The sequence below is a fragment of the Zonotrichia leucophrys genome, chromosome 4 (genome assembly GCF_028769735.1).
Source record: "Zonotrichia leucophrys gambelii isolate GWCS_2022_RI chromosome 4, RI_Zleu_2.0, whole genome shotgun sequence".
NCBI lineage: Eukaryota > Metazoa > Chordata > Aves > Passeriformes > Passerellidae > Zonotrichia > Zonotrichia leucophrys.
The window spans coordinates 35646318-35667405 of record NC_088173.1 but is presented as its reverse complement, the minus strand read 5'-3'; the positions used below and the strand labels follow the sequence as shown (position 1 = coordinate 35667405).

At 40.8% G+C, this 21088-nt stretch overlaps 2 long non-coding RNA genes across 3 annotated transcripts in view; both read left to right on the top strand.

The window, feature by feature from the left end:
* Positions 1-21088, top strand: part of LOC135447391 (uncharacterized) — a 35787-nt gene that overhangs the window by 11291 nt on the left and 3408 nt on the right. The window contains exons 3-5 of one of the 2 annotated variants that reach the window (XR_010440089.1): positions 3951-4053; positions 4566-4742; positions 18839-18915. This is a non-coding gene — a long non-coding RNA (uncharacterized LOC135447391). Of the gene's footprint in view, positions 1-3950; positions 4054-4565; positions 4743-18838; positions 18916-21088 lie in introns of those variants that run through there. The other variant, XR_010440088.1, reaches the window with a different exon arrangement.
* LOC135447537 (uncharacterized) lies at positions 12598-13934 on the top strand. Its single transcript, XR_010440189.1, has 3 exons — positions 12598-12679; positions 13024-13098; positions 13629-13934. It is a non-coding gene; the product is annotated as an uncharacterized LOC135447537 (long non-coding RNA).

Genomic DNA, 21088 nt, shown 5'->3' with positions numbered 1-21088 from the left:
CAGCTCTGAAAAATGGTTGTGATCAAGAATCAGTGACATGTTACTTTCAGTTTTACTCTGGACTGCAGTTGCCATACAGTAGCAGAGTTTATTGAATCATATAATGATTTGGGTTGGAAAGGACCTTAAGGATCATACAGTTCCAACCTCCCTGCCATGGGCATGGATATCACCCTCCAGATCAGGTTCCTCAGAGCCACATCCATTCTGGCCTTGAGCACTTCCAGGGATGGGGCATCCACAGCTTCTCTGGACAACCTGTTCCAGTGCCTCACCACACTCTAAGTAAAGAATTTCTTCCTAACACCTAAATGGAATATCTCCTCCATTAATTTAAAAACATTCCCATTTTCTTATCACTCTCTGTCCATGTAAAAAGTTGCTCTCCCTCTTACTATAGGACCCCTTTAGGTACTGGAAGGCTGTTGTAAGGTTTCTCCAGAACTTTTTCTCCAAGGTGAACAATACCCTTTCTGTCATCTTGTTTGACAGGAGAGGTTCTCCAGACCTCTGATTTTCTCCATGGCCTCCTCTGGGCTTACTTCAGCATATTCCTGTCTTTCTTGTGCTGGGGACCCTCAGACATGATGTAATACTTCAGGTTAGGTCTTGAACTGGTGGAGCAGAAGGACAGAATCACCTTCCCCAACCTGCTGGCATTGCCTCTTCTGATGCAACCCGGGATGCAGTTGCTTTCTGGGCCATACACATGCACTGCTGGCTCATGTTGGTTTTCATCCACCAAACCCCCCAAGTCCTTCTCTGCAGAGCTGCTCTCAGTGAGTTCTCCCAGTCTGTACTGTCTGGGATTGTCCTGACCCAGCTGCAGCACTATGCACTTACATGTGTTGAACTTCATTAGCTTCTCATTTTCCACTTCTCAAAATTGTCCAAGTTCCTCTGGCTGGCACCCCTTCCTTCTCTTGTGTAAACTGTACTGCTCAGCTTTGTGTTTGTGTCTGCTGCAAATTTGCTAAGGTGGCACTCAATCTCACTTTCTGTGCCACTGATAAAGGTATAGACAGTACCTGTAGAACAACAGAGCACTTTGGGACACCAGTTGTCACGAGTCTCCATCTGGACATCAAGCTGTGGACCCCAGCTCTCCGGTTTTGTCCGTCTGGCCAATTCCATATCCACTGAACAGCCCACCCTTCAAACCCTTGACTCTCCAATTTGGATATAAGGGTGTCAAGGGGGAACATGTAAAAGGCCTTACAAAATCTGGGAAGATGACATCAGAGTCTTCATCCTGCTAATGAGCTCATCTACACTGATGAGTGTAGGTCCAGTAATGCTTCTCCTCTGGTTAGCTTGTCCAATACCTGGACAAGGTCCTCAACGCCCCCTAGAAGTCTCCTGGACTGCTCACAACCAGCTGTGCTGCTCTCCCAGCAGATATCTGGGTCGTTGCTCCTTGGCATCTGTATCAGACAGGCACCTGCACATCCTGAAATCTCATGGGAGTCTCCATGTGTGTGGCATGTAGCAGGTTGTTTTTTGGGAAATGTAGTACACAGCAGAAAACTAAGAGTTAGCATGCAGGCCAGCAAATCAAAATTACTAACTAAATTTCCTTTAAAGATAATAGATTGGAGGAGCTTGCCCATTGTAGTAAAATGCCCAGTTAATCTGAGAGCCAAACAGATGGGAAGTTTTGAGAAGGTAGGAGAGAAAAGGAGATAATAGAAGCTGCAATTCCATAGACAAGATCTGGTCTGAAATAACAGCTATAAATGGAAATTATTCACAGGATATTGCCCATATGCTTCTCAAACCTGTGTCCAGGCCGCAGTGTTTTCAATTACTTCCCCAAATGCTGTCACATCTTTTCTAGTGAGGTATCTGAAGGGGGTTTTGGACATGAAGCTGGCCCAGCAGCAAGATTAATTTCAATATTAATAGCTAATGATTTTTCACAAAGGTGTGCAGCAGCACCGGACCAGCGCAGCTGCTGATCTCTCCATGGCCAGGCTGCAGGAGCAGGATTCCTGTCCTTCCCTAGTTGGGGATCTTATACCAGCCCACAGCAGCGTTGCCAGGGATGCTGGCAGTGCACACACACCTGCTCTCCAGGTGAAAGAGAAAACCTCAAATTCTCACCTTCAGAGCCTTCTCCTGGTCTCCCCATTCCAGTTATGACTCCTTCCTGTGGCTCAAGTGACTCCATACTCCATACTCCCTACTCTATTCTCATCAGCCAGCTGCTTACAAGATACCAAGGTTTTAGGTGGTTCTTTAGATTTAGCTTGACTAACTGCTTTGATGGATGCTTTTGAACATCTTGGCATGAAGGACATAAAGCCTCCTCCTTGTAAACAATTTCTGGCACTTTAAGGACTTGTTTGGCTGTCCCTCCTTCCTTAAAATCTCTTGGATCTCATCTTCCACCCCTGTGTTTACATGTGGGATTTTTTGCCCTCTTGTATATATGCTTCCCACTGCTGGAAGCAAAGAAAAATTGCTGCTTTTGTGTGGACCCCCCTCAAACACTGAGGGTATACAGGCACATGAAGGCAGCTTGAGAAGAACAGGGCTTTCTCACATTGAGGGAAATTGAGGATGTGACAGACCCATCTTTTGCCCTCTGTTCTGTTGAAATCCCTGTATAATCTTCATCCTTCTGTGTTTTACCTGTGAATGGGGGGCAATTTCATTATCATCACAATTCTGGGTAATTGGATAATAAAAAAAACAAACTCAGTGTAAAAGAAAAAACAAAACAAAATTGAGGATATTGGGGAAAAAAACCCACCCTAACAGCTCACTAAGCAATGGTTCACCAGCTTCCTTCTAGCCCTTCAAAAGGAAAATGTTTGGGTTAAAACAGACAGTGGTGCCTCAACATTGGCTTAATGATCACTAGCAGCACTGAAAGCAGATGTAAGATTAGGAATTATTATGAAGGAGTAGACAAGAAGGTGGAAGTCATTATTACTGCACTATAAATTCATGATTCCCACCTCTTGAACACTATGTTTCTGGCAGCCTTACATTTGAGTAACATTACTGGAAAAAGTTCCAAAGGACATTTTTTGATGACTCACTCTTTAGGAGAGGGATATCTGCACATATCAAGGACAATCAAAATATGGAAGACCCTCAGCACAGGGAATGATCAAGCAATTGAGGATTTTTCATGATGGAAAAGCAATGGCTGGAGGACCGTGAAATGAGTTTCTGGCAGAGAACAAGTGTTCTATGATTCTTCCAGAACCTCAAGTATTAGACTAGAATGAGGAAAAACTATCATGCAAAGGCTTAAAGAAATTCCAGGAGATTTTTTTTTTTTATGAACTATATAGTTCAGCCATGGAAACTCTTTATATAGAATGTTTTAACTACTGAAAGTTCACAAACATTAAAAAAAACCCAAAAAACCCAAAAAAACAAAAAAACAACAACAACAACAAAAAAAAACCAAACAAAAAAAACCCCTAACCAAACACCAAACAATCTACTGGAAAAACTGACACTAGAGTTGTGAAAAGCTAACTGTTCAAACAAAGTCAACACTTCTTCATCTGAGGTCTCCTGAGTTTCAGGTGCTTTGTGCAGGGAGGGAGTGTTATTCCAGTCTGTATCTCCTAGCTGAATTTCAGGCAAACCCTTTATTTTATCCTTACTCAGATCTGTAAAACAACTTTTTCTTCTCCCTTTCAATATCATGGAGAGATGGTTAAACTGGTCTTTTCTCTCTGTGAAGGTCTGTGTGAGGGCTGTCTCACAGACAAAGACCATGACCTCCTTTTTTCAGGGTAGATGGCAAGTTCTTTGCTTTGTGAAGAACCTTCTCTCTTGAAACCTTGTCCTATAGTTCATAACATGTGAAACTGATTTCTCTGAAGGAGCTGTTGTGATTTCTTTTCTTTTTCCTGTGGTTCTTGTAACTTTGAAAGAAAAGTTGAGAAGAAAAATACAAGGGATAACAAACCACTTATTTCTCACAGTGTGATTCACCAGGAAACATAAAGGCAAGAAATGAAAGAAAGGAGCAATCTCTGGAGAAGGGGCTGAGGAGAGGAGGCAGAAAAGAAGCCTCCTGTCTTTCAGGTAGGCTGGAATTGCTTGCTTGTTTAATGATTTCATTATAAGCTTAAAAGACGGACTGAGAAGTTGGAAGTTACAACTGCTCAAGGACTCTTTCCAAGCTAAATAAACCCAGCCCATCTTATGGAACTTGTCACCAAATGGAGCCTCTTTGGGCCTGAGGGAATTACAGATCACTCATTGCCAGTAGTGGCCAGTCTCCACCAAGTAGATTATTGCTTTATTCCCTCTCTCTCTCAGTTGAGTTTTGCTAAGTACTTCCTAGTTGAAATGTGATATAATCAGGATTCCCTCAGGCTAAACTACTCCAGTTCCCTCAGCTGCTTCTCATAACAGTTGTGCTCAAGACCCTTCACCAGCTTTCTTGCCCTTCTTTGGGCAAACTCCAGGTCCCTGAAACACTGTTGGCCCCTGATGTTTTAGGATCCAGACAAGATACTCATGTGGGTCCTTTGGGAGTTCTGAAGAAGTTGTACCACTATCTGATCCTTACCTTTCCTTTCTCATCCTTTCAGGAGGGATGCCTGTCCTCACAGCCGTGGTGTCTCCAAAACCTGTGCAAAATTTCTGATCTGCTTCAGTGCTGAGGATGATTTAAATGAATCTGTGTTACTCTGAACCAAAACAAATGGGGAGTGCTTGCATGAGCCACCAGGTACCTCAGCTGTGATGTGTTATGGCCAGTAATCAAGGTGAGATCTTACACTGCATGGTGAGGTGTGTCAGAGAACATTATCTCAGCCATTTTCCCCACATACCTGTGCCACCAGTTAGCTGTAGGGCAGACGTCTCAGTGATGCTGGAACAGGCTTCAGCTTTCACAGCTTTAACACCACACACGCAGCCACATATCCCCAGTGACAGCCTTTGTGGCAGCCTCTAGCTAAATCTTTTTCAACCTGCTTGTCCTCCATCTATGGGAAAATTCTTATTTGCCCTACATATTTGTCCTACCTCCAATTTGGAAGCAGGCTCTGGGGAGAGGCAGTCAGAAAGCTGCCTAGCAGCATGGCAAGCTTTGAGAAATGCCATCCTGTGTAGTAGCTCAAAAAAGGGGTGCTGACAAACCACAACCTTGAAATTCATTAATGACTCTAAATGCATCCCAAAAACCATGGAAATTCAGAGCTGAGTTCTCCCAAAGTGAGAGTGCTGGGGCTGTGGTCCAGCCATGAGGTGCCAGAGCTGTCCTGAAAGGTTTTTGCTTTGAGAACTAGCAGCAAAGCAGCCTAGAGCTTGGTCCAGGCTGGTACTCCCTTCTTCAGATCAGAGCAGTGGGGAAGGCTGATCTTCTTGGGTCTGTTAATCTCTCATTTGAAACTGCAAACTTCAGGAAGCAGCAGAGGGTGACAGGCAAGGCAGTGCTGGCAGGTGGCTTCTTGGCTGTAGAAGAAAAACTGGATTTTGCTGCTCCCTAGAAGAGGGGTGATAGCAGGACTGACCTATAACAGGCATTTCTCTCAGCAAGAACTCAAAGTCCTGTCTTGTATAATTGTTTGAGGAGGGCTTACTTGTTTCATGCCTGTAGCCTGTGCTTGAGCTAAAGGCCCGTGAAAGGCAGAAGCTATCCCTTCTGTAGCTTCCCTCAGTACTTTCTCACTCTAGAAAACCCAAACACACAGGGATTACTGGGTCATTTGAAATCATCTACTGCAATCAGATGTTAAAGCAAATCTGAAATTAAATGATGAGAGGAGGAGATTGGGATTGAGGTTCTAGATGTTTTCCTTAAGTTCCCAGGGTTTACTTACTGTTCAGACAGAGGTGGGGGGGGCTTGTATAACTTGTCCATGTTGTCAGGCACGCATGTTATTTCTTCAGGTATTGTATGTTCAGTGTCTGTGATTTTTATCTTCTTTTTCCAGTGCTGCAGCTTTCTTTGTTTTTTCTGTGCAATTATCTTTGTACCTCCCTAAGTTATAGTTCATATTGTTTAAAAAGTGACTGAGACAGGGAAGATAAGCAGCTGAGTGTTATTCTCTACAATATACAGCTTTCAGAAGCCATACGCCCACAAACACCCACCAAGCTGTCTCCATCCTCCTCTGAGAAAGAAAGAAATTGCTGCTGAGAAATGATGAGAAGAGATGCTTGCAAAGAGATGAGGCTGAGTAAAATGCAGCAGGACATGGGAGTGTGCTCATGGCTTCTCATTAGTGGAGGAATCTGTTCAGCACATCACAGCACACACAGGCTCACGTGACAGCTCCTGCACCTCCAGGCTGTAATACAGTCAAGCTGGGAGGATACAAAAGCAAGAAATTTTGCTTTATTCTCCTAATATTTTTTTCAGCAGGTTTTAACTTACACAGTCTCTCACAATATACTGACAACTGCTCTCAAAGATGAAATTTTAAGTGAAATCAAATTGCTTTGTGAGAGGAGGTTTTGTGGCTACATTTTCATGTCAGAATTTTAAAAATACAAAGCCAAAAAAGCATTTTTTCCTAAGTTATCCATTTTAATGTTAAAAAAAAAAAAAACAAAAACAAACTACTCACTAACAAACCCAGCCCTGGTCTCTATTTTCTACAGAAAGCAGTAAGTATTTCGTTTGATTTAGTTTTGTGGTTTGTTTCTGTTTGATTTTTTTTTCTGGGTTTCAGCAGTGATTTATTCAGTTACAGGAAAGTATAAAGCTGCTGTTATTTACAGAAAAGTGAAACAAATGTTTGTAGTAGAATCATAGATTTTTTGTTTTCAGAAATGTGTCCAGTAAACACTATGAAGCATTGTTACATACATCAAAGCAAGAAATTGATACAGACTCTTACAGACTGTATGGAACAGATGCTAAATAGGCTTGTAAAGGATTTTGCACAGTATATATTTGACCTTAGAAAATGCATAAATAAAAATACAATAAAAAACCCCGGGAAGAATAAAGATTTTACATCTTGTCTGCTCTGTTACCATGGTCCTTTATCAGAAAAACTCATGTGTTTGCCAGACATTACAATTTCCAATGACTTAATTTGTAAAAAGGACCAGTATACTATTCTTTAAAAGGGTTATTTTCCCAGGGAATTCCATAGGGATTTTACCTTTGCAAGGCACATCAAGCAATAATTAGCTATACTCGTGTCTGCATAAGCTGTGTACCATGGCTGCTGAAATGAGAGAAATGTAGGCTGAAGTGAGCTGCACTATCTTTCTCTTAAAATTGGTAAGATTGACCTCAAGTGGTCGATTTGTCTCTGTATTGTATGTTCTGAAAAGTGGAACTTCTTTACCTCCACTGCGAACAACATTTGTATTTTTAAACATTAATCTACAAATAGGCTCTCTAATGCTATTTTCCCACAAAGCACAGGTATCACTGAATGTAAAGGTGCAAAAGTCTTGGTATAATAAGAAAATGTGTCAAAATTAGGCTCTTGGGTTTGGTTTGTTGCATATGACTAGATTGTAGGTATCTGTTCTATGAAGCAGAGTTTTGAAAGGTCTCAGCCCAGTGAATTCAAGAAATTAGTTGCCACTGACTTTACTCTGACGGGTAAAGGATGCCCCTCTGGTCCAAAGGGCTTCAGCCTGGAAATTACTACTCAATCAGACTCTTGCCTGGAGAAATGCACTAATCAAAAAGTACTTGGAGCTCTGTCTCACTAATGCTTCTCTCTGAGCACCAAGTCAGAAAGCACTACTGATTTTTGCCATTAAAACTTGCCTCAGATCAGGAGGTGACAGCTCTGCTGTCAGAGAGCCAAGAAACATTGATGCCATACACATTCATCTTCCTACAAATGGAAGAAATTACAGTGGAGTCATGTTTTCCCATTTATAGCTGGGTCTCAAGGTTTACAAAGCACACCAGAGAGTAAATGTGATGTATCAGTGTTACAGAGCTGAAGGTTAGTCAAGGCTGGTAAGACATGACTTGGGTGGGAACAAAGGAGCAAGCAACATTCTCAAGCAGAAAAAGAGCCCCTGTATCATGCCTTGTAAGCACATTGCCAGTGGCCTTTGAGTGTGTGAGTCTCAGGGACCATTAAATGGGATTCCAGGCTCATATAATTAAAAAAAAAAAAAAGAAGAAGAAAATCCCTTATGATATTTTCATGCTGTAACTCAAATATTTTCTTCCTTGCTGTTTTATATTTGTATTTGAAGCATGAAATTGTAATCTGGTTTCCAACACCCTTCTACAAGGAAAATAAATTTTAAAAAAGACAACAAAGTAAGCGTCCCAAGGCAAAAATCTCCAAAAGCCCCCAAAAAATCACTATGTCTCCCAAAAAAAGTATTTCACTTTGCTTTCTCTTGAGGCCAATATTTAGATTGGAATGGATTCTGTGCCCTGGATTTTAACACTGAAATGTCCTGCCATTCCTTTTGGTAGTTTTGGATCAGGCTTCCAGAGGAAGATTATCGCTTTTTTCACTCTTTGGAATTCAACCATTACACATTCAGAAACACCACTGAGCTATTAGCTGTGAGCTGGAAACCCTAATCTATGGCTGCACAGTTGTGGGGATAATTTAGCCAGCTGAGGTTAATGTCTGAGAAAAGAAAGAGAGTTGGAGATTTGGCAGGTGACCTGAAAGATCCAGAAAAAGTGGGAGTGGGAAATGCTCAAAGAAATAAATATTCAGATGTTTTCTACCTCAATTCTCCCTGACACATATGTTTTGCCAAAGTCCGTGTTGAACTGTGTTGTTTTGAATAAGACTTTTGAAATATTTGAAAAGAAGAAAATTTCAAGGATATTTTCAAACGTATAAGCTTTTCAAAAGGAAAAATTTAGATGTTTCGTCACAGATTGTTAGACAGATTCAGAGCAAGGAGTCTGGTTCAGGGTAAGGATTTGTGACATGTTTGCTGATGCTGTAAAATCTGCAGTTGTGGTTGAAAAAAACCCTTTTCTTGTCCTGTCTGGAAAGAGAAGCACTATGATTTCTTGTCACTAGTCATAGGAACATTTTATTTTGTGCACAGTGTCACGTCTGTTAATGACATAGACACAGAGCTCTCAGTGGGCTCATTCTTCCCAGAATACTTCTGTTACTTCTATACAGAGTTAGATTTAGACATGAGTATCCTAAATCCTACCAAATTTGTAGGTAATATATTATTAGGTAGCAATTAAAGCTGGGCACTTTCCTGCCAGAAGTGACAGGAACCATATGCTGGTGCAACTGTAGTCTCACTATGTCCCAAATTGGTATGTGGCCAGGCGCAGCAGCACATTTTTCAGTCCCAATTAATGCACAAAATCCATAAAAATGAAGCTTCTGTTAATGCATGTATTCCCCTCAGGCATGAGATATGAATGTGTTTGAGGAGTGTGGGTGTAGGGATATATCTTCTGCAAACAAGTAATTTTGTTAATTTTTTATTATTTGCTTAATTACATTTTTGCCTTAAACTTTAGTTCTGAAAATCTGCCGTGAATGTGAACAGTAAGTACACCAAGGTCTTGTCATTGCTCAATGTTTGAAGTTTTTTGGTTTTCTGGCAGAAACAGCTAGAAAATAAGGTATTTGATAACTTTCTGGTGCATTGCTATGATGTTGCACCTTCTGCAAGCAAAGAAAGATAAGAAATGTTGTTTTAATGGCAGAATAGGTGCACTAAATTCAGGAATTAATTTTTATTGTACTTATTAGTTATGGAGGTGCCCTGGTTTCAGCTGAGTTGTGGTGTCGTGAGGGTCCCCAGGACGAGGTGAGAGATGAGAATCTGACTCCAAGTTCTCAGAAGGCTGATTTATTATTTTATGATATGATATGATATTATATTATATTATATTAAAAGAAATGGTATACTAAAACTATACTAAAGAAAGAGAAAGGAGACAGACCAAAGGCTCAAAAAGAATGATCGTAAAAACCCATGACAGACTCAGAGAGTCTGACATAACTGGCCTGGGATTGTTCATTAAGTAAAAACCATTCACATGCTGAGTAAACAATTCTCCAAATCACATCCCAGAGCAGCAAAATATGGAGAAACTGAGGGTTCTCATCTTCTCAGGTGGATTTTTCATAAAATATCCGAGTGACACAGCTGGGATAGAGTTAACTTCTTCTCAGGAGATGTTGCAGTGCTGTGTTTTGGATTCAGAATGAGAATGGTATTGATGCTATGGGTTTTTGCTAAGTTGTGCTTATCTTAAGTCAATAATTGGGTTTTGTTTTTTTTCTTTGTGTCATGCTTTGCCAGTGAGGAGGTTTGCAAAAGAAATTGGGAGGGAACATGTCCAGGACAGGTGACTCAAAATGACCACAAGGACATTCCACATCATAGAATGTCATGCCCAGTACCTAAACTGGGGGAGTTACCTGGAAGTGTGGCTGATCTTGGTTTGGGAAGTGGGATCTGTCATCAGAGATGGTTAGAAATTGTGTTTGCATCACTTAATTTTTTTCCCCTTTGTTATTATCGTTATTTACCCTTATTATTGCATTTTACTTTCTTTTCAGCCATTAAACTGTTCTTACATTGACCTGCAAGTTTTGATTCTCCTTCCCATTCCATCAGAGGGGGGGTGAAGGACAGAAGGGCTGAGCAAGAGGCTGTGTGGTGTTTTATCTCCAGCTGGGCTTAAAACCACTGCAGGGGGCATTCCTTGAGGATGACAAGTATTTTTAGCTGAAGTATTGGACTGGATTGGTTTGTTCACAGGGTTTTCTGCTAAGGAAACTTAATGAGTTTAGGCCTGACATCTGCCTTAGGCTTTGGCCCTTGAGTTAATTTGCCCCTCATCCTTGGCTGTGCCCCAGTATTGACACCTGGGGGGAAGGCTCTCGGTCACAGAGACCCAGGGGAACAGCACTGCTGGTATGAGTTTCAATTTGCCTGGTTCCATACCAGTACTAAACTATCCCCTATTGAAATGATTACGTTCTTAGCACAATATTCAGCATGCTGAAAGGTTACCCAATGTAGCTACTTATTAGTCACTTCTCTAAATCATTAACAAGCTATTTATGACACCTTCATGTGCAGGTACAAAGCCTTCTGGAGGATTCCTTCGATTTAATTTCTCTAGCTTAAAGCCGAATGCAGAGAACAAAGGCAGAGCTCACAGTCCTTAATTAAGAGGATGAAGGAAGGCAGAGGGGATGCTGACAGGAGGTGACAGGCTCATTGAAAAGAAAAAGCTACATCCTGAGAATGGGGATATATTATAGACAATTCTTTGAGGCTTGCTGAAGTGCAAAGCTAATCCGTGAGTATCTCACTACCTCTTTTTGTTAAAAACTGCTTTGTCCTTAACTATTTACTTAATACTGCACAAAAGCAGCTTATAACTTCACATCTGAAATAATACCAAGTACAAATTCTGTTTTTCTTTGCCAAAGGACTTTGGTAGGACATGTAGTCCCTTGATTACTGAATGCTTCATGAGCTGCTGTCAGAGGAGTCAGGCTGGGAATAGGATTTCCCTGGTCCTACATGCCTGCTGCCTGGGGTTGACATACCACATGTGTCAAAGTCTCAGCAAATCTTGCTGTCCAGGTGGCCTGAGTGTCCTGGTCAAGTCCTCTAGCAGAGAGAGATTTCACTGGAACCATGTTGGTAAGGAGAGAGCTTTGCTTTGTGGGACAAAGATGAGCTTTTCTGTCATTGCCCAGGGACTCTCTGGCATCAAGGGCAGTAAGACAGAGGAAATTTCTGGTGAATTAGCAAAACCCAGCAACGCATTTTAAACAATCCCCAACCCCCTAAAAAATAAAGGGGAAGTCATTGATAATCATTTTGGCATAAACTGATTTTCTGCTGCCCTCACCTGCTCTTTGTTTTCTCTGTGGTTACACGGCTTTTTCATTTCCTGGTTTTCCATCCGTCTTTTTGCTTCTCCCTTACTCCCCCATGTTTTTAAATATTAAGATGCTGGGCTCTGTGCAGCTGTGATATTCACCAAAATAATTTTCCCATCTGTAGTCAAGGGAGCAATTCCCACGTCTGGAGTCTCATTTCTTCAGGGAATCACCAAGGACTTTGCAGTCACAGTGCAAATGCATATTCTTCAATTTCATTTCTCCCCTGTTGTCTTGGCCGCCTCAGACTTGTGGCTGTGATGAGTTTGGTGTCAACACCGCCCGAAATTGCTTGAAGGACCCAGTTCCTGCTTGGCAGGCTGAAAATACCAGCACCCCAAGCAGGGGGAGTGCATCTCCAAGCCTGCCTTGGATGGGCTTGCAGAGAGCCCGTGTGATGTGTCTGCCCTGCATCCTGGTGAGAGGAATAGCGGATTTGTCTTTACAAATAAGCTGCGGGTCTGCTTGTAGATACAACTAGCACTGGGAGATAAAAGAAACAATGGGAATGATTCCACTGATGGATGAATGGAAAAAGATATTTGCTTTTACTAATAAACTTCAGGTTTGCTGATAAATGAAATTAGACATTGAAAGATGAAAGAAACAGTGGTGTAGGGGGATAGAACATAAGTAAATAAAGGTAGTATAGAAAGTAATCTTACCCCCTAAAGAGTTGCAGCTGAGCCAATTATTAAGGATTAGGAGCAGGCCTGATGTTAGCAGGCTGCAGCTGTAGCAAATAATAAGAAGAGTGTTATAGAAGAGTGGATTGGTTGGCTGAGGGGAACTGGAGTTAGTTGGCTGCTGTGAGGACAAGGAAGAGTCAGTGCCTGAGGAGCTGCCTGCAAGAAAACATCAAGGAGGTACAAAACTCTAGCAATATGGAACCCTTGCAATGTAATGACAATAGAACTCTTGCACTGTAATGACAACACAATGGGAAGAAAAACTCCTAAACTCCAGCCGAATTAAAAATTAAAAGGGAGGGTTCTACATTAGAAGGAAATCTTTGTTATCAGGCGCATCGGGAAGTCTGTACCTGTAAAGTACCTCAGGCATTGGGGAAAGAGAGAAGGGAAGTGCAGCCAGGAAATTGGAATAAAAAGGAGGCTGCATCCTTCAAAAATTTGAGAGGTCCCAGGGCAATGCCCCATAGGCTCTCCCTTTATTCAAATAAAGTAAAGGGACTCCTCTGTCTCCTTTTTAGACATGAACCTCTGATGTTTGTGGATTAATTTTCCTAACACCATGTGGGCTCCGTGGGCAGCACCACCATGCACAGGTGAGTCCCCAGCAGGTGTGGACTGTCCCTGTCAGAAGAGGGGACACTTGCTGGGTGCTGGGCAGTCCATGGCACAGAAGGCTCCCTTCCCAGCTGGGGCCTGGGCTCCTCAGGTGTGATCTTATTACTATAATAACCATAGGATTGACTTGGTTGTTCTTGGTAAATTCCTGTAACGTTTTTAATTGGTTTATGATCCTGCGGAGAAAGAAGTGAACTGTTGAAGTAGTAAAGTTGAAGCACTGCTGAAGTGCTGCTTTGTGGCTCTTGAGTTGAATGGCAGCCCTAGCTGAAGAGGCAGGCTCATTTGTAAACCTGCCTCTTTCTTTGCCAGTTTCTAAAAATTTTTATTAACAGAACAACCGTTTCATTAGCACACTGATTAGCTGCGAATTTCTCAGCTGTCGGAGATGTGTGAAGGACAAGCTCTTAACACAAAAGGAGCAATCAAGGGGAAGCAACTTGTTGCAGCATGCAGAACTGACTACTAAATGTTCTTACTCTGTCCTATTGTATTTGCACATGTGCAGAGATCCTGGTGCTCTCCATGCAGGGCACAGGAGATGGCAAATTGTAGGAACAGCTGAGCGAGGACCTAGGGAGCTCTGTGAAACACACCTGCTTCTGAGACACACCTGAGCTGGCTTTCTGCACTGATGAGAAGATTGGGGTGCTGCAGGACAAGCTGCATCCTCTGAGGACACTGGGTACCAGCCCTGGCTGGAGCATCCCAGCATATCCAGGCCATGTGTCCACTCCCAGGCTGCAGAGAGTACAGGCAGCTCAGGGTCTGGCACTACCAACCACCCTAACTCATGTATTTGACAAATAAAATGGGAGCGTTGTGGAAAGTAAGAAACTGACAATGTGACAGAGATACTTTTTATCATTATTTTTCTTATCTGTGGGTGTTGCAAGACTTGGGACACATTGACTGTCCCAAAAGGTGTGGCTTAATGCTCATTGAATTCAGTGGGATTTCCTCTTTATTTTTTCTTTCTTTTTTGTTGTTGTTTCAACATAAAGCTTTTGAGAAATCAAAAGGACATTTTCAATTATTTTATTTTCTTGTAATAGCACTGGATGCCTAATTTTCATGCTATGAAACTTCCTTTTTAAAAGTACTTTGATTTTTTTCCTCAGGAAAATCAACTTTGAAAAGTTATTAATTTCAAATTAGTTTAATTTTAATTTTTTTAACTGAAATTAGAAAAAAAATTTGCCCAGAGACTATATATAAAATATCATCCTCTAAAATGACACTGCTTTTTTCTGGTACAGAATGAAGGTCAAATTCTCCATCCACCTATGTCTGTGGTATCTTGGCATCAAAGTCAATGTTCTTCCTGCTCAGTATCTGTTATTTTAATTATCTATCCAATCTTTTCTTTAACACAGTAACTGACTTTTCTGGTGTGTGATTAATGTCCTTAAACAGGTACAGATATCAACTGACATGTATGGGCTAGAGGTATTACATGAATTATGCAGGCAACTGGAGGAAGTTGGCATTTAAATACAATTCCCTTTATAAAATTGATCTCTCGGTTTTTTCCCCTAATCACTCATTTATACTCTACTTATTTTTTTTCACTCTGATCCTTCTTTTCTAATTAACTCTTTCATCCTGCTCTGAGAGCTTTTGCAGCCTGACTACAAGCAGATCTGCTGAGAAAGCCTCTCTACTGTCATTAGGAACAGCTCCAGTTTGTTTCAACTTACAGGGAATGATACACTTTGTGGGCCACAATTTTAGAAGAACTCATAAATATGGAAAGGTACCATTGAAGGAAATTTTAACTGCCAGTTTAGAGTCCTCAGCCTTTGAGCTGTGCAAAGTAGAGGTTTTTACCACAGCACGCTCTGTCCCAGAGAGCATGCAGTCCAATGAACAGAGGAGCTGGGGGTGACAGGATGTTTGCTGGCAGCTGAAGTAGCTGTTTGCATCCAGGGCCGAGTGGAAGTACCATGTTTTTAGCTGCTGATCCTAGTACCCTCCAAATTAATTGCTCTGGGCACTGTGAGTAGAAGGGCTGTGGTTTGTGGGATAAACCCAAAGTGATCTGCACACTCGCCTTGTAATTATGTTTTAGTTACAAGGTAACCACCTAATTATTCTTTTTCATATATGTAATTAAATTGTAATACAACCAAAGGTTTTCCTGCAGGACTTATAACAATTGCAGGGTAAATATAGGTAGCTATTAGCAGCATATCTCTTAGTATGTCAAAAAGGTAATATATACAATGTTGTTACTACCTTCAGCATCATATATATCACCTCTAATTACATGATGAAAAGCAAAACTTTACAATAGAACAAGTTTGTAGTTAGGTAAATCTAACTGGAAAATATGTTGGTGTATCTATTAATATCCATAACTAAGCTTTACTTTCAGCTGATATAAATTCTGCCATATCTCTAGTGACTGTTCCTTAGTGTGGGTGTAAAGTAATAAGCTCCTTTGCACTAAGTGATAATCACTATGAGGTCCTGCCCTAAATTGCCTCTCAGCACTAGCAGATTTTGAAATGTTTAATAAATGCATATAATAGGAGGAGAACTAGACCCCGGGGTTTAAATGAGACATGCTTATAGCAAAGGAATAGTTATGTTATGTTTAAAGCAGATTAAAATACATCTCAATGATTTAATTCTCCTTGTAGCCTTCTCTGGGTAAAGTTATCTGTAGCTGTAAGTAGGGTGTGCACTGCAAACCTTGGTGTGTACAGAAGTAACTTGGTGGTCTTGATGCTGTGCCACCTTCTCTACAGGTGACTTTCCATTTTCGTTTTCCAGAGTCTGCTGTTCTTCCACCCTCTTTCATTTTTGCAGGCACAGAAAGAGGTGAGGATCTGCTCTGGCACTGCCATTTCAACTCTCTTATTTTTTGGCTCTATGTAGGGAATACTAACTACTGACCTCATACCTTTTTTTTTTTTTTTTTTTTGTGAAAGCAAAATTGTGGCCATTTGTGAAGCTCTTATCTACTATAATAAGGGAGGCTGCAGTACTTAATGTAAGTGAAAGATGAGGGGACACATCTGTAGGAAAGTTTCATGTGGAAGCTCTGATTATAAGTTTTGGATGAAGGAATGCATTTCACCCTAATGGTATTCTGACCCTGCTAATACTAGCAATTTATGTTATTTAACAGCACTACATAAGATAATTGGATTTCATTGAAGTGGGCAGACTTCTCAAGTAAGTCAAGGTTCTGTTTCCAAAGGGCAAATCTAGTTGAGTAACCATTGCTGTTCAGTGCTCTTAGAAATGAAAGTTTGGTAAACTCTCCTTTCTGAAGTTTGAGGGCCTCACCTGTATGTGTTTTCCCGAGATTCCCATTTCCCTTGCTCTGCAGACCTGCTCTGGCTATTCCTGGCTCAGTTTCATCTAGTTTGCATCCTCATTGTAGTGACATGCTTCTTTCCTGCTTAACATGTATGTCACATGCAAATTATGGTGCTTCAGCAAGGTCTGAGTTTGTAGAGAAATCAGGATGTCTGTGTGTGTTTGAGGATGGGAATGTGCCAACGTATTTTATATGCACGTGTAAGAGATGGAAAAAGAATTGCAGCTTGTTAATGAATATTTCTTTAAGCATGTTTAAACTTTTTTAAGTCCAGATTTTTAAAAGTTCCCAAGGTGTTAGGTGGTTGGTTAAGTTCTAGTTAACTGATGTGTATTTACTCTGTGCTTTTATATGGAATTCCTGTAAAAGACTGTTTGGAGGGCAGAGAGGAAACAGCCAAAATCACGAGTCAGTGCTGAACTACCAGTCCATTTATTATGCTTAATTTTTTATGATGACACATATTATGCCATTTGGAGAGACAGGATTCCCTAGGTTCTCATGAAAACAGTAGTGCTTAACTTTAGTTTTCTTGGGAATAATTATGCCAGTGTTGGATGTGTGTTTTCATTTCTCCCTTCAGAGGAGTGCTGGATGGTCATCAGATGCCAGTATCTGTCAGTAAGCCACTTCTTTTTGAAAACCACAGAGTTTCCAAACGTTTCTTTCACTGACGTGGCATAAATGTAATTAAATATATTATATTTAAGTTACAGAATCCCTGAGCTTTAATCTTGGTAGACCTGAGAAGTTAAACACCTCCTATGGCTTTCAGAGCTTTATTCCATCCAGAAGAAACCATCTGCTTTCCACAAAATATCACTCTGTTTCCTTGATCTCTTCAAATTAATCCTACTGTGATTAACTTCAATCCAATTAAAAAGAACATGCAGGCAGCTGCACAGGTCTGATTACATGTGGACATGATAGTAGGGCTCCTCATGGGGGAACCAGATTAAGGGCCAATATGTTATGCTAGACGAGGCTGGTAGCAACACTTCAAATTCTGGTATCCTGCTATGACATGCAGTATATTATAGTACCATACTTGCAAGCTATAAAACTCCTTGCAGTCAAGGAATTTAGAGGTTTTCATGCGAGCATATATCATTACACATCCCTCTAGAGATGCTATGAGGCTGAGCATTTATGTCTATAGCAAGATCTTGAAATAGGGCTTTATTGAGTGCAGAGGACTAAGGCATGATGGAGGCGACAGGAATTCCACACTTCATTTCCATGAGCCTGTGACAAATAGTGTCTTCCTTGTTTATACTTATTGAAAGTGCCCAAACCAGAGGTATTTAGGGGCCTAATGTTTGCTGGAGCTTTTTTTTTTTTTTTTTTTTTTTTTTTTTTGGTTTTCACAAAAAATTGTGCAGAGAAGGGGCAGAATTTAGAAATTTAGATAACAAGTTTAGAGAAATGATCCTTCCCCTCAGCCCCCAGACTCATGATTCTCAGAGTCTTGCTGTTGGAAACAAGGCATGCAGCTTGCCACAAAAATCTGTGTGAAGCCTGCATGTTCCTCTGCACTGCACTTAGCATTGCAAAGCATTGTTCCACATCACGGAGGAATTACCATCAGCTTGTGTGGATAATTTAATGAGAAGCACTTCAAAAACATTTATTGTTATGAATGATATTGCCATGAATAGCCCTGCAGTTGGTGGTGGGCCAGACTTGGAAATGGCTCAGTGCCCAGCGCATCTGCTTTCAGATACCTAAGTGGGAAGTTTTGGTGGCTGGGCTTTGATTGTTCCCAGGTGGAGCTGCTGGGGACTATCCTGCCTTGAAAAAGAAGTGAAAGCAAGCCAAATTTTGGAATTTTTTTTTTTTAGTGTATGTAAAAGGAACAGGAGGGAAATTTTCACCCTCTGCTTGATATTTGAGTCATCTTTGAAGGACCTGGCCATGGTGTGAGCAAAGCTACCCCAGAAATGCAACCACAGGACAATAAGAAGAGTAGAGCACTTATAAGTAATGAGTCCAGCATTACAAATTAAGGCTGAAAGGCTTAAGGCTTTTATGATTGCATTGAAAGCATTGGATATTAAATGTTTTACTGTGATTGGAATAGAGTTGTTGGGTTTTCTTTTTAGTAGAACTGTTTGTATATATATATATGCATAGCTTGTCATTAGTGGTTAGACACTGATTTGTAGCAGCACAAAATTATTCCATTAAATGTCACTGCAGCTCCTATTCTTTTTCAATATCTCTCTTCTTTCCTCCACTTCCTTGTTCTCTTTTTAACTAAAAAAAAAAAAAGAAGGTGGAGAAGACCATTACCACACTGATTTATGTAAATACAGCCCTAATTCAGGCTGGTGTTCCAGCAGTCACATAAAAATGATTCAGTGCCATGATGTTTGTATCTTTAATAGCTTCTGGGATGGACGGAATCCTTCTCCTAGTAAAGCCACCTCTGAAGGACTGGAAACGTGCAGATTTTTCATCTGAGTTGCTCTGAGTATTAGAATGATGAATCAGTGACTGCTGAAGCATCTAATTCAATTAAAGCTTTGCATCAAAGAATTGTGGTTGTCAACATTAGCAACCAGGTAAGGATCCTGTTGATCTGAGTATTTAAGATGATCTTCAGAGATTTTGAAAACAGATGGCAAATATCCATCTACTACTGATCCAGCCTTCTGCCAGGAAGATATAAATACAGAGCTGACTTGTTGCTATCTGATTAAGTCTGAAGGTTATCAAGAAATCTAGAATGTGCTATTTATGAGTCTGGCATATTTTTGTCTTTTCTGCTTAACTTGTATATAGTTCTCTTGCATGTGTCATAATTGTCTTTCTCTGGGTTACCCTGTGTACAAACAGGATATGCAGAAGTGGAAAATATAAAGCATTCCTTAGAGCTTAATGGACCTAACAGAACTATTCAGTCTGAACATTAACCCATTTACTACTCCAGTTAAACATCCAAAGTCTTTACTGGCCAAGGTGTAGGATAGGGACATCATCTTCCATTGCTCCTTGGACCAGGGTTGTTTCTTGCTGTTGCAGAGTTTCCATTCCTTGAGTCTTGTCTTGCCACCACCATCTTACCTTGTCAGTTTTTCATGTCCACACTCTGTGCTGATGGCTCTCCCCAGCTCAAAAATTGCATTCCCTGTTTCACTTTTCTGACCTTGTATGGCCTTGTGCTCCTGTGGACTTTTCTCACACCACAACATTTAGCCCAGTAAAATACACCTGAAGCAAAGCAAGAGCAGGTGCTGAAATACAGCCTTGCCATTAATATTTCCCTCATCTTTTCCAACTTTCTTCAAGCGTTGATGGCACTTTGAATCAAATTGTTTCTGGATACTCTTCAGAGAAAAAAAAAAAAAGGGTGGTTGGCCTTCAGTTCCCTCTTCCTCAGAGTTTCCAAGTCCTCTGCCTGTGCACTGGGCTGCCAAAGCAACAGGAGCTCTGACTCCCTTGGTTTCCAGTGTAATTGTGCTGCTGTGTGTGTACTGTTAGCCCAGCGATAGCTCTGTTATCTCTGAGTAAGGCATAATAATGTTTCTCTGTGGAAATCAGCCTTTCACTCCACCACCACTGTCTTTATAGGGATATATTTCAGCATATATGAGGAAGTTCATATGTAAAGGTTTAAATAGCTGGATTTCCTAAAACACTCAGCAGTAATATCAGCTGAGATCCCTTAAGTAAAAATGATAGAGACTAAAGAGAATGCAGTATTCCTGGATTTTGGATTTAGGGGGTTGGTTGGATTTTTGTTTTGTTTTTTATGTTAAGTTATCGGTTTTGCATTTTTTCTTTCTTTCCTGACCCTTAACTGGTTTAATTGGGAGACAATGGCTGGTTAGCATATGTAATAGGAACTTATTTCACTTCTGGGTCTTATTTATGCTGTTTAAAACAGTCTGGTACAGACACCAGATTTTGCAGTCTATGCCTTCAAAAGTCATTAGATGAGATTCTGTGAAGGTGGATGCTGTTCAGATAGTGCACCGATATTATCTGTGCACTTATTATCCACACATGTAAATAAAACAGTTATGATGGCACAGAGGACTTGAAAGTTACAGTGAGTTAAAACTGCTGTTGAAAACAATGTCTATGTCCCCTGCACAGACAATAAAATGCAGATGGACCCTTAACCTTGCACAGGGACTTTGTCAGATAGGCTCAAGTGGTGTTTTGCCATTTTCCAGAGCTATCTTCCAAGCATCATGGATGAAACTCTTCCATCACTTATCTGGCAGAACTGGTTTGAATAACTGTCTGGGTTACTAGGAGGTTACCAACAAGTAGGTCATTCCCAGTGGTGTTCTTCTCAAGGGCTGAAAGATCCCATGCAAAAGCAGATGAAATGAAGCCAGATGCTGGTTAGCTAAGGAAAACATTCTTTGGTGTTGCTGTCAATCACATGCACAGAAAAAGAGATTCAATCATAGTGAAGACAGTGGACATTCAGCTCAGCTTGATTTTTTAATTTTATAAACAGTAGGAGGCTCAAGAAGAAACAATGAGGAAAAGCAGGGCTGTAGAATCAGAAAATAAACTCAACTTTTGATTCCTATGTAGTTTAAATCTAAATTATAGTTATTTACTCAGTCCAGAGAGCCTGAATTTTTACCATTTTTCCATTTTGAGCAGCTGTGACAGCA